Genomic DNA, 13,471 nt, shown 5'->3' on the forward strand with positions numbered 1-13,471 from the left:
AGAATTTCAGAATGTTTCAGAATTAAATCAAATAAAAAAATCCAGTCGCAATTTCCAATATAATGAATGTGAAAATTGAAGATATGTGTATTCATTTTGTTCCAGATATCAAAAGATGCATTGCTAAAATAACCATTATTTTAAAACAAAATTGGTTTAGGAATATATGTCAAATCATCCCTGAATTTTCATAAGCAGTATCTTAACTGAAAGACTGCTTTTATATCCTCTAGCAATATCAACTTGTGAATCAACCTCATTTTGTCCTCCCAGTCTATTTTTCTTCAAAGAGCTTTTTAAAGCTTGTCTGGAATAATCAGCAAGAAAAAGCAGCATAGATCAATAGACTGTGAGAGACATTCAATAAGTGTTTTAAAGAAATGTTAGTAAAGTCTAAAAAGTTGGTCACTGAAATATCAACATAATTTTATAGAATATCATTTGCTTTCTACAGACAATTAAAAAAAATTTACCTAGAACCTTAGAACAAGCCTCACCACAACTTATTGAGGATGTAAGTCAAATACAATAAGAATTTTAGCCTCTACCTATTGTTAAATGCTTGGAGTCTTATTCATAGGAATTTAATATTGAAAAGTATATTGAAATTAAAGGGTGTAAGAAATGGAAATAAAGAATAGAACTGATAAAGAAAAGATAAAAAATAATAGTATTAGAGGAAAACAAGTCATGGAACAGGAAGAAAAGAAAAGAAAATTTTAAAAAAGAAACACTTGGGGGTTGTTTCCATGGAAACTATCCTCCTCTCCAAATTTTGCCATTGTAAGACTTTTGATGTAAAGACTTTGAATCAGAAAACAAAAAAACAGGTAGTTAACCTTCAATTATAAGGGATTCTAAAGTTTCTTGGATTCACAAAGAATTCTTATTCTTGATACATAAAACAATTTATCAGGGAGAATGGGCACTGTCTCCAGTCCAAATTCCAGTATCCAAACACATTTAAGTGTCCTCAGCGAGGCCAGCAAAAACATACAAATTCTGTCAAAGGAATACATTGACATTTTTTATGAAGTGTTTTCTTTTGTATAGTTAATACATATTTGAACATAATTTATTATTATTCTAAGTTATTTTCTAATTTACTTTTATCTAGCTTGGTAAAATGTTATCATAAAGGATATAGAACAAAACCTTCACCCATAACATTGCAACTGTAGAAAAGAAGTTTCTATGAGACACCTTGTTTTGTTACATTGGTACAGATATAGATCAAATTTTACATCAGATTCCATGTAGGTGTATTTATGTATGTATGCTCATGCACACATAGGTCCACATGTATGCTCTTGTATCTCCAATAGAGAGTAAGTTTGATCTCAATTCTTACTTCAGCTAATATTTTTTGTGTCCTTATATTGGATTAGACTATGTACTATATGAGAATAAAATGTCAAAACAAAGTCTTTTTCTAATAAAAAATTCTAGGGAAATAGAGGAATATTAACTTAGATGTAAAATAACAATAATTAGAAGTGCAATAAAGAAAATATGCAGAATTTCATGAGAGTCTGTAAGAGAATGTATGGCTAGCATGGGGGAATAACAAATCTATAATGAAGAAATTATATTTTATTAGAGATCTGAAGGATTATGAGTTAACAGGCAAGGAAGTGACAAGCAGAGGTGAAAAAAACCCAGTGTAAGAACCATGGCAATTTTGTGTACTGAAACAAAATCATTGTGGCTAAAATGCAAGTACACAGCAGAAATGGATATGAAGCTCAATAGGTATAAAGGGATCATACAGTAAGTGGAATTGCCTTCTTTGATAGAATAATTTGTGGAAACCTGACATCTTAAGAACAGTGAGTCTCCTCAGTTTATGATCCCGTACACTCCTCTGTTCATTGGGGTATTCATCAATCTTTTGATTTTTAGCCCATAAAATTTGAAGACATTTTGTCAGAATTAGCCCTAATGATTTTATATTTTGATGGCTATTATCAATGGTCACTTTTTATTTCAATTATTTTAATTTATTTTATTTTAATATCCAGTAGCATTGCTACTATATAAAATTTTTTTAAAAAACCTTATGTTTATATGTTGATATTGTATTTAGCAAGTTTACTAAATGGTTTAATTTGTGAAGAGTGATACCTAATATGGATCTTATTTATTTATTTATTTATTTATCTATTTTTAAAGACTTATTTATTTATTTTTAAAGATTTATGTATTTATTTGACAGAGATCACAAGTAAGCAGAGAGGCAGGCAGCGGGAGGGGAGGGAAGCAGGCTCCCCGCTGAGCAGAGAGCCCGATGTGGGGCTTGATCCCAGGACTCCAGGAGCATGACGTGAGTCAAAGGCAGAGACTTTAACCCACTGAACCACCCAGGTGCCCTTTTATTTATCTTTTTTTTTTTTTTAAGATTTTATTTATCCATTGGACAGACAGTAGTAGTAGACACAAGTAGCCAGAGGGGCAGGCAGAGAGAGAGGAAGAGAAGCAGGCTCCCTGCTGAGCAGAGAGCCCAACGTGGGGCTCGATCCCAGGACCCTGGGATCATGACCTGAGCTGAAGGCAGAGGCTTTAACCCACTGAGCCACCCAGGTGCCCCTATTTATCTTTTTTTAAATTGTATTTTCTTGTGTTTTTTTTATGTATTAATCCTAATGCCAGTAATTTATAATAGAATTAATATGATTTGGAGGATCTATAACACCAGAACATCTCCTCACTTCCTTTGGGCAAACCCCCTAAAAGCCAGTCCTTCCAGATAATGTGAATCTGTGGTTCCTAGCAGGTGTCCTTGTAAGTCACAGCTGGTCCTAGATTTTCGTTAGTGGCCTTACATATAATCCCCAAGTTTTTTCTCCAAATACAAACTAAGCAGAAAGCTAAGCATTTATCCAGAAATCTATTAGAATGCAAATAGCTCTGGAAAATTTCTCACACTCAATTAAGATGGGAAAAAAAATAGAATCTTAAACAGATCTCAATGGGAAAAATTTTGATTGAATTAACTAACAGCTTTATCTTCCTATTCCACTTTGTGGTTTGAAACTTAAAATGTACTGATATTTTAAATTGTCGCAGAAATTTGACAATAAAATGTCTGCTTCATAAAGAAAACAAAACAGCTTTTGAGTTTTGATTTTTTTTTTTAAGGAACAACATTAATGACAATTACAACCCAATAAGAATATGACTTACTAGCTATCTATGTAATTATTTATTGTGAAACTTAAAGCTTTCAACACATAGACAAAAATCTAAACGTTTTAAAATGTGATTGTTGCAAGATTTCTTACTAACCCAACTCATTGAGAATAATAGAAATGTTCATTATCTAGTACTGAACGTTAAGGCTTCTTTTAAACTCAAGATGCACATACAACCTATTATTTTACTTTATTGTTGTTATTATTTAAAGCTTAATTATAGCTGATCTTGCTGGCAGCATTCTATTACAGGCACAGTTTTTCAGGAGTTTATGACTCAACGGTTTAAATTCACATAAGAGCAAAACAGCACATAAAGTTGCCAGCCTGTACTTAATTTGTTTTCTAAAAAAGGAATTAAATGGGTTAAGATTTTTTTTCAAATAGTACAGAGAATAAATGAATATATAAATTAATACATATTTTACAAAGATCCATATTTTACTGTCACAGAAAATGAAACAGGTTAATTTTAAAACATGAATATTTTTCTCACTTAAATCTACTCTTCAGTTACAATTCTGTATAACTAAGTTTAAAATTATTGTAATCACTATGATTATTAATAGTAATTTTAAAAATTATATTCTGCACAATATTATACCCTTAACATTTATTTAAAAGGACATTAGGTAGACACTGGTAGAATTACTGTTCATCAGAAATACTTGGGAGCTTTAAAAAAAGGGACATCAAATAGCTGAAAGAAACTTATAATTTTATAATTCAAAATATTAGTTAAATATACTGAGACTTGTATAAAAAGTGTTCTTAAAAATCATGTTTTCTGCTGTGTGAAAAAGTCCCATTTATTGATATAATATTCTATTTTTACTGTGACTAAAAACTGTGACAGAATAATTAAGAAAAATACAGACTTTCATTATTATGATATAGAATATGGTATAATACATCTGGTTGGGATGCATTACACAGGATAATAATTATTGATGGCATTAGAGATATTCACCCAGTCCCACAAAATGTCGTTGCTAGGTTGGCATTGCAATATAGTCTGTGAAATCCCTATAAATAAATAAAGACTATTAAAACACACACATACACACAAACACACAGGAAAAAAAAGTTCTTTGAAAAGGTCAACAAAAGTGATAAGGCTTTAGGAAGTCTTACTGGAAAAAAAGAAAAAAAAAGGGGGGCTGGGGAGGAAAAGCACAATGACAAAGACACTACAGGCAAGGCAGACATCAAAAGGATAAAAAGGGAATAATAGTATCTCTGCATATCTGAATTGAATAATTTAGATGAAATGGACCACTTTCTTGAAAAATGCAAACTAACACAGCTCATCCAACATGAAACAGATAATTTTATGGCCCTGTAACTATTAAGACATTGAAACTGTAATTTAAAAAACTCCCTGTAAAGAAATCTGTCTCTGGTGATTCTTTGGAGAATTCTACCAAATCTTTTTCTTCTCCTTTTTTTTTCTTTCCTTTCCTTTTCCTTTTCTCTCTCTCTTTTTATTTATTTATTTATTTATTTATTTAACAGAGAGAGAGAGAGAGAGAGAACAAGAAGACAGAGTAGCAGGCAGAGGAAAAGGGAGAAGCAGGTTCCCCTCTGAGCAAGGAGCTGGATGTGGGGCTCGATCCCAGGACTCTGGGATCATGACCCAAGCCAAAGGCAGTCACCCAACCTACTGAGCCACCTAGGCACCGCAACTCTTCTCTTTTCTTTTCTTTTCTCTTCTTTCTAAGAGAGGGAGAGAGAGAGATGAGGAGGGACAGAGGGAGAGGAAGAGTGAGAATCTTAAGCACGTTCCACACCTACCAAGGAGGCCCATTCGAGGCTTGATTTCAGAATCCTGAAATCATGACCTGAGCCTAAATCAAGTCAGATGCTTAAATGATTGAGCCACCTAGGGACTCTGAATTCTACAAAATAATTTAAAAGGAATTAAAAATCAATTCTATATTATTTCTTCTAGAAAACAGAAAAAAACAAAAACAAAACCTTTTCCTTACTAAATTTATAAATCAAATGTTACTCAATTTCAAAACCAGGCAAAGTCAGTACAAAATTATGGAAGATAAAATAGTAGAAAATCTAAGGATCTAGGACTTGGGGAAGATTTTTACATATGGAGTGCCTTGGTGGCTCAGTCGGTCTGCCTTCACCTGCCTTCCCACTCAGGTCATGCTCTCAAGGTTGTGGTTGGAGCCCCATATAGGGTTCCCTGCTCAGCAAGGAGTCTGCTTCTCCCTCTCACTCTGCTCCATCTTCTCTCTCTTTCTTTCTTTCTCTCTCTCAAATAAATAAATAAAATCTTTCAAAAACGTTTTTACAGATAACACTGAAAGCACAATCAATAAAATAATAATTGATAAATAGGACTTCGTCAAAATAAAAATTTAACTGTCTAGAAAACCCAGTGAATGAGAATGAAAAGACTCATATAGACGGGCAGGAATCAGTTGTGAATCACATAGACAATGAAAGGAATCACATATATGATATATATAATAATCATGTATTGTATATAGGACTGATAGATATAGATAGATATAGTTATGTTTATCTATCTATATCTCATAAAGAACTCTCAAAATTAAACAATACAAAAACCAAACAAGTCCAAATAAAAAGTGTGCAAAAATCATGAAGGAATACTTATTTTTTTCTCTTATGAAATTATACCAAAAACCAAAAATAACAACAACAAAAAAACCCCTATACTATTCCTTCTGTTACTCTTCTTAGAAAACTACAATTTCCTTCTGACTGGTTTACCTGTCAAATAGTTGGAAAGGATTATTGGCTTTAGAAAAAGCCCTAAATCAATAAAGTTTTTATTGCATCTTTAAAATATTTACAAAAATCTGAAAAATCATCCAGCAACTTGCTATTTCTGTAGCTGAACAATTTAGATCTTATTCATCAGCCTTCTGAACTGTTCCTTTTTCAGAAACATAGATACCATCCAAAAACTTTCTGATATCCTTGTTTTTAATTGTTGTGGCTTGCTGAATCAAGGCAGCTGAGTTTGATTCAAGTTCAATGTCATTTCCTTGGAGAAGTAACTCATCATCATTCTGGGCTGGAGCTACTGAATAAGCAACACCTGGCCTCATCCAAACCCTGCAGATGTACTTTTCACCCAAGAAATTTTGGATTTCAACAAGAGAACCATTCTCCTGAATAACAACATTGATGTCCCAGGAAGTGAGCATACACAGACTTCATCTTGTAACAGAAGCCCCGTACAATGCCCTGGATCATGTTCTGTGCATGACTACAGATAGTGCTAACAGTACTCAGTTCTTTCCTAGTTCCCCACCATTTGTGAACTCGGAGCCTCTTCTTTTCTTTCCAAGGAGACTGAGCTCTGTATTGATGAGATCGAACTCCCTTTGAAGGATTCCTGTGGACCCCTTCACGATCACAGCGTATCCTTTCAGAGTGATGCTGACATTTTCTGGAATGCTGACAGTCTGATTGCTGAAAAAGATCTTCATTCTCACAGTAGATGTGGCAAACAGCAACATGAAGGAATATTCCACTGAAAAGTATATATGCATGGCTAATAAACACAAGATAAGCTTTTCAACATCATTAGCCATCAAAGAAATGCAAATTAAGGCAATGTTGAGACATCACTATAAACCTATTAGAACAGCAAACACTTCAAATAAAATGAAACAGGAATGATCTCTGAAGAATGAAAACATACATCTACACAGTACTTGTACATAATTGTTCATAGAAGTTTTATTTGCAATAGCCAAAAAGTGGAAACACCAAAATTTCTCTCAGTAGATGAAAAGTTTAAAATAACTGTTGTATATCCAGGAGCACCTGAGGAACTCAGTAGGTTAATGACTGACTCTTGACTTTGGCACAGGTCAGGATCTCAGGGTGGTGAGATGGAGCCCCATATTGGGCTCCACACTCAGCATGGAGTCAGCCTGAGAGTCTCTCTCTCCCTCTGCCTTTTCCCTTCCCCCTGCTCAAGTGCTTTCTGTATCTCAAAATAAAGAAATAAAATCTTTTAAAAGTTAATAAATAAATAGACAATAAAATAAAATAACTATTGTACACCCATACCATGAAATACTATCAACAAATAACCAGGGATTATTTGTCAATACATACAAAAACTTGGATGAATCTCAAAGGTATTACGTTGAGTAGAAAAACTTAGTTGTACAAAGATTTCATTTATATAACATTCTTGAAATGACAAAACTATAGAGATGAAAAATACATCAGGTCGTTCCAACTGTTAGGAATGATCAACCGGTTGCTGGTTTGATTATAAAAAAGTATCATGAGGGAGATTATTGTGGCATAGAATTGTCCTGTATCTAGATTTGTGCTTTGGTTACACAAATCTATATATGTGACAAAATGACATGGAATTATACATATACATTCTCTCAAAGTGAAATTTCTGTTTTGATATTGTATTATAATTATGTAAAATGTAACCAGTGGGGAAACTGGTTAAAAAGTAAGAGTCTTCGTTGTATTATCTTTACAACTTCCTTTGAGTATATAATTATTTCCAAAATAAAAATTAAAAAACAAACTAAAAAATTAATACAGAAAGAAAAGCAAATAAACCTGCAAAATCCTACACGGCTGGAAATGTAATTGCAGTGCTTTTTCAAAGATATTTTGGAGGTTTACAGCAGCTGAATAATTAGAATTATTGGATATGTGAACTTCAAAAAGATTATTTTCCTAGCATTGTTTTGGAATTTCATGTAATTATAGATAATTGCAATTATTCTGTCAAATCCTACTATTATTGAAAAAGCATCAGTAGATCTTTAATTATGACTATCACAACTAGAAATGTACCAGTATTCTTTATTACTGATTTTTTTCTATAAATTTAAGCAGATCATAATCAAAATTAAGTCCATGCATTTTCCTTTGGAAAATAAAATCACACTGGCAACAATTTAATCAAATATTTAAAGATTCAACATTCATGTGAAATCAAATGATCAATAAATCCAAATCAGAGCAACATATCTATAAATATATTGACTCAAGGATTTAAAGTCAAACACACTCAAGACAACACAGATGTCACACTAAAAATGCAATGTGCATCATAAAATGCAGAGGGATTCTTAATTTCTGTGAATGTGCATGGAGATAGGACCTTCACAACATCACCAAGTATTGTGTGACAGCTTGTCTTAGCAGAATTCTGAATAAGATCTTTAACTATCTGCTTTTTTTTTTTTTTTTTTTTTTTTTTTTAGGAAATGAATACCATATGTCTATAATGCTAACAATTCTCTTAGTAGATTAATAGTACAAGTGACTTGTCCTACTAAAAGTGAAAGTCTATGGGATTTTATACCATTATTTACAACAACTGACTCAGTCATTTACATTTCTGTATCTTAGCTGTTCAGAGAAGCATTCTTCTGGCATCTCTCAAGGGCATCCTGTTTTTATAAGGGGTGGCTTTCTTATATCTTGGAGGTTTAGATGCTGGTGAGGTCACACAAGTGGAAACTAATCAGAGGGCTTGTTTCACGCGGAAGCAAGGCACTGCCTTCATTTCACAGCCTCTGGTTCTATTGGTCTTTTAAATGCTGACCCAGGAAACAGATTGGGTATCAAAGATAATGATAATAACGACAATACAAAGTATATCTCCTACCACATTCTGTCACTGGACTGACTACTTCATATGTAGGGATCAATTTAATTTCTCAACATCCCTATGATGAAATAATGACTGTTGCAATTTTTTAAGTTTTATAAGTGAGGAAACTAGCAGGACAGAAATACTGACTCTCATCTGCTTTCATAATTACACATTTTAAATAGTATGCACCCGCTTTTTATTTTTATTTTAGATTCTTTACATTTTATTTTTGTATATTTTATATATTTTTTTCATTTTTTAAATTTTTTTATAAACATATATTTTTATCCCCAGGGGTACAGGTCTGTGAATCACCAGGTTTACACACTTCACATTACTCACCAAAGCACATACCCTCCCCAATGTCCATAATTCCACCCCCTTCTCCCAACCCCCCTCCCCCCAGCAACCCTCAGTTTGTTTTGTGAGATTAAGAGTCACTTATGGTTTGTCTCCCTTTTATTTTTTTTACATTTTTATATTTTTTATTTTATTGTATTGTATTTAGATTCATTATATTTCTTACTTTTTTTTGCCATTTAAAAAATCAGTCCTTTGTTATATCACAGAACATTTTAGATGAGTCATGTTTTCAGTATTCAGTCAAGTACCTATTGTGTCCTCTCTAACTTTGTGTCAGACTGTGACTTTGGGATGCTTTGTAGTTCTTAAATCTAAACAATTCATGTGTGATGTCTTCATAAAAAACTTATGTGAATGACTGAAATTACCTTGATATAAGAATGAAGTCCAGTAGATATTACATCTGATCTGGTACAAGTTTGTTTGCATAGGTAGTCTGAGCATTTTCTCTACTTCGTGTTTCCCTGTCTCTCTTAGTGTGAGCTTAAACTTACTCTTGAGAAAAAAGGTGGGGATGGGCGGTGTCGGAGGGCAGGATTTGTTGTTTACTGCTCTCTGAGACCTATGTATTCTTTGTTTTCTAGCACCAGTAAAAACAATTATGTTTCCAAAAATAATCTATCCCTGTGTCTAATCAGTGCTCACCCTATCAAACTTCTGTTTGACAGTAATTCTAATAACCTGACTTTATGAAAACTTAATAATTTCATGTAATTATAGACTTTATCTTTGGGATATATATGAATAAATATTCTATCTTAAAAGAAGTCATTTTAATTATGTGGTTAATTTAATATATTAGGTACCTTTGTGTGAATTACAGCTCTCAAATATTTATTTATATAAATATATACATATTTTAAATACCAGCATGATGAATTATGACATATAAATTTATATAGATTATTGATCAAAAGTGAAAAAATGTACTGGGGTGACTGGGTGGCCCAGTTGGTTCAGCGTTCAGCTCTTGAGTTCAGCTCAGGTCTTGATTTCAGGGTCATGAGTTCAAGCCCCACACTGGGTTCCACATTGGGCCCAGAGCCTACTTTAAAAAAGAAAAGGTGAAAAAATGAAGAAAAGTCCTTTTAAATAACTATAACTTAATGTTAAACTTGCTTTCTCCTTCCTACACTGAGAAGGGGAGAAAAAATGTTAAGCTTGTAAATTGTTTTCAAATGCTCTGATAGATTATTTGGCATCAGTTACATTTATTGTTAGTAATATTTTCTCAGTTTATATGGACAATGTTTATAGGAAAAAATCACATTTTATATTAACATTTGTTTTTTTTGTTTTTTTTTTTTAATTTTTTTTTTTTATAAACATATATTTTTATCCCCTGGGGTACAGGTCTGTGAATCACCAGGCTTACACACTTCACAGCACTCACCAAATCACATACCCTCCCCAATGTCCATAATCCCACCCCCTTCTCCCAAACCCCCTCCCCCCGGCAACCTCAGTTTGTTTTGTGAGATCAAGAGTCACTTATGGTTTGTCTCCCTCCCAATCCCATCTTGTTTCATTTATTCTTCTTCTACCCACTTAAGCCCCCATGTTGCATCACCACTTCCTCATATCAGGGAGATCATATGATAGTTGTCTTTCTCTGCTTGACTTATTTCGCTAAGCATGATACGCTCTAGTTCCATCCATGTTGTTGCAAATGGCAAGATTTCATTTCTTTTGATGGCTGCATAGTATTCCATTGTGTATATATACCACATCTTCTTGATCCATTCATCTGTTGATGGACATCTAGGTTCTTTCCATAGTTTGGCTATTGTGGACATTGCTGCTATAAACATTCGGGTGCATGTGTCCCTTTGGACTACTACATTTGTATCTTTAGGGTAAATACCCAATAGTGCAATTGCTGGGTCATAGGGCAGTTCTATTTTCAACATTTTGAGGAACCTCCATGCTGTTTTCCAGAGTGGCTGCACCAGCTTGCATTCCCACCAACAGTGTAGGAGGGTTCCCCTTTCTCCGCATCCTCGCCAGCATCTGTCATTTCCTGACTTGTTGATTTTAGCCATTCTGACTGGTGTGAGGTGATATCTCATTGTGGTTTTGATTTGTATTTCCCTGATGCCGAGTGATATGGAGCACTTTTTCATGTGTCTGTTGGCCATCTGGATGTCTTCTTTGCAGAAATGTCTGTTCATGTCTTCTGCCCATTTCTTGATTGGATTATTTGTTCTTTGGGTGTTGAGTTTGCTAAGTTCTTTATAGATTCTGGACACTAGTCCTTTATCTGATATGTCGTTTGCAAATATTTTCTCCCATTCTGTCAGTTGTCTTTTGATTTTGTTAACTGTTTCCTTTGCTGTGCAAAAGCTTTTGATCTTGATGAAATCCCAGTAGTTCATTTTTTCCCTTGCTTCCCTTGCCTTTTGCGTTGTTCCTAGGAAGATGTTGCTGCGGCAGAGGTCGAAGAGGTTGCTGCCCGTGTTCTCCTCAAGGATTTTGATGGATTCCTTTCGTACATTGAGGTCCTTCATCCATTTTGAGTCTATTTTTTTGTGTGGTGTAAGGAAATGGTCCAATTTCATTTTTCTGCATGTGGCTGTCCAATTTTCCCAGCACCATTTATTGAAGAGGCTGTCTTTTTTCCATTGGACATTCTTTCCTGCTTTGTCGAAGATTAGTTGACCATAGAGTTGAGGGTCTATTTCTGGGCTCTCTATTCTGTTCCATTGATCTATGTGTCTGTTTTTGTGCCAGTACCATGCTGTCTTGATGATGACAGCTTTGTAATAGAGCTTGAAGTCCGGAATTGTGATGCCACCAACGTTGGCTTTCTTTTTCAATATCCCTTTGGCTATTCGAGGTCTTTTCTGGTTCCATATAAATTTTAGAATTATTTGTTCCATTTCTTTGAAAAAGATGGATGGTACTTTGATAGGAATTGCATTAAATGTGTAGATTGCTTTAGGTAGCATAGACATTTTCACAATATTTATTCTTCCAATCCAGGAGCATGGAACATTTTTCCATTTCTTTGTGTCTTCCTCAATTTCTTTCATGAGTACTTTATAGTTTTCTGAGTATAGATTCTGTGTCTCTTTGGTTAGGTTTATTCCTAGGTATCTTATGGTTTTGGATGCAATTGTAAATGGGATTGACTCCTTAATATCTCTTTCTTCTGTCTTGCTGTTGGTGTAGAGAAATGCAACTGATTTCTGTGCATTGATTTTATATCCTGACACTTTACTGAATTCCTGTATAAGTTCTAGCAGTTTTGGAGTGGAGTCTTTTGGGTTTTCCACATATAGTATCATATCATCTGCGAAGAGTGATAATTTGACTTCTTCTTTGCCGATTTGGATGCCTTTAATTTCCTTTTGTTGTCTGATTGCTGAGGCTAGGACCTCTAGTACGATGTTGAATAGCAGTGGTGATAATGGACATCCCTGCCGTGTTCCTGACCTTAGCAGAAAAGCTTTCAGTTTTTCTCCATTGAGAATGATATTTGCGGTGGGTTTTTCATAGATGGCTTTGATGATATTGAGGTATGTGCCCTCTATCCCTACACTTTGAAGAGTTTTGATCAGGAAGGGATGTTGTACTTTGTCAAATGCTTTTTCAGCATCTATTGAGAGTATCATATGGTTCTTGTTCTTTCTTTTATTGATGTGTTGTATCACATTGACTGATTTGCGGATGTTGAACCAACCTTGCAGCCCTGGAATAAATCCCACTTGGTCGTGGTGAATAATCTTTTTAATGTACTGTTGAATCCTATTGGCTAGTATTTTGTTGAGTATTTTCGCATCTGTGTTCATCAAGGATATCCGTCTATAGCTCTCTTTTTTGGTGGGATCCTTGTCTGGTTTTGGGATCAAGGTGATGCTGGCCTCATAAAATGAGTTTGGAAGTTTTCCTTCCATTTCTATTTTTTGGAACAGTTTCAGGAGAATAGGAATTAGTTCTTCTTTAAATGTTTGGTAGAATTCCCACGGGAAGCCGTCTGGCCCTGGGCTTTTGTTTGTTTGGAGATTTTTAATGACTGTTTCAATCTCCTTACTGGTTATGGGTCTGTTCAGGCTTTCTATTTCTTCCTGGTTCAGTTGTGGTAGTTTATATGTTTCTAGGAATGCATCCATTTCTTCCAGATTGTCAAATTTATTGCTGTAGAGTTGCTCATAGTATGTTCTTATAATAGTTTGTATTTCTTTGGTGTTAGTTGTGATCTCTCCTCTTTCATTCATGATTTTATTTATTTGGGTCCTTTCTCTTTTCTTTTTGATAAGTCGGGCCAGGGGTTTATCAATTT

The 13,471-nt window shown here is 34.1% G+C and overlaps 1 pseudogene; it reads right to left on the reverse strand.

Moving 5' to 3' along the window:
• Positions 1–6,085: 6,085 nt before the first annotated feature.
• On the reverse strand, positions 6,086–6,670 carry LOC101670475 (annotated as a pseudogene).
• Between the last annotated feature and the right edge of the window lie 6,801 nt (positions 6,671–13,471).

This window comes from Mustela putorius, unplaced genomic scaffold (assembly GCF_011764305.1).
Source record: "Mustela putorius furo isolate JIRA1106 unplaced genomic scaffold, ASM1176430v1.1 tig00003845_pilon_pilon_pilon, whole genome shotgun sequence".
In the NCBI taxonomy this organism is placed as follows: Eukaryota; Metazoa; Chordata; class Mammalia; order Carnivora; family Mustelidae; genus Mustela; species Mustela putorius.